The sequence below is a fragment of the Bison bison genome, unplaced genomic scaffold, assembly GCF_000754665.1.
Source record: "Bison bison bison isolate TAMUID 2011002044 unplaced genomic scaffold, Bison_UMD1.0 scf7180017849645, whole genome shotgun sequence".
Taxonomy (NCBI): Eukaryota; Metazoa; Chordata; class Mammalia; order Artiodactyla; family Bovidae; genus Bison; species Bison bison.
In genome coordinates, this window is record NW_011480218.1 from 8,626 (window position 1) to 9,938 (window position 1,313).

The following is a 1,313-nucleotide window of genomic DNA, read 5'->3' on the forward strand; positions in this document are numbered from 1 at the left end:
AGTCACTAGTATGTTGTTTGGAAGACAAAACAATGGGAAGAAAAGAACAAGATAAAATAATTATCTTGAGTCATGAATTTTCTGTATAAAAGAGAAAATATGATGGGTTTCTCTGCTTAATAGTCTTCATTTGTATTTGTCAGATCTCTCTTTTGTATAATTCTGGTGCCAGGAAAAGTTTAGAACGGGACTCTAAATTACTCTATGGAGTCTTCATCATTAGCTCAGTCGTCAAACCTTGCTGTACAATACCATCTTCACAAGATTTTCTCTCCAACTTCTATGAGAAATTCTAAATTGAATGATTTTAGAACCTCACTAACTTGTGGCAGCCTATCCTATAGATGAGGCTTTATTAAATTCAATCACCATTTCATTTTAATGTCTTATAAAAATACCCCTTTGTTATATTCTTGCAGCCTAAGTACATATTTAGCAATGATTTAAGAATATGATGAAAAGTATGGACCCTCTTCCAGAAAAATGCACAAGGGCACAAATGCACATGTACACACTTCATTTTTTCCATCAGATTTTTTAAATTTTTATCTATTTTTTTGGTCTTGCCAAGCAGCATACAAGATCTTAGTTCCCTGACCAAGGACCAAACCCATGCTTTCTTCAGTGGAAGCACAGAGTCTTAACCACTGGACTGCCAGGGAAGTCCCACATATGTCATTTATTTGAATAATTTTGGGAGACTCATGGATCCACTGAAACCCCTTCTGTAGATCTCAGGTTATGAACTGATAACCTGAGAAAAAATTAAAATGATCACCTCTCTGTATCACTCCAAACCAAAAGGCACCCATTTGTATGCTTAGTACATAATGAGAGTTAAACAAATATCTGTTAAGTGAATAAGTCAGATCCTCCTAAATTTTATACTTCACTCTGTAGTATTATAGGACATTTGACTTACGGCTGAGAACAAAACAGATGATCTACAAAAATGGAAGTAACCCCTCCTTGATTATGGTAGTCAAATTAAAGCTCTTTATATTATTTAAGAATGTTTTAACTAGCTTTAAGTTAAAGAAACAAAAATACACATATTAGGGGACAATTGCAAAACATTTCATAGTGATTATCATGGCATTTGATTTTTGAATGACAGAAAGGGGACTGACATACAGAATAAATGACTGTCCACTAAGTGATTTGATTTAAAAGTGAGATATTTTTTCCCCCACTTTGTTCCCTAAGTAGTCTGTTTGAAAACACACCTTGTGTTAAAAATTATGTGAAAAGGAACCTGACAGAGATATTCACAAAAAGTTCATCATTTTAATATTTTAAGCATTGTCAGTTTA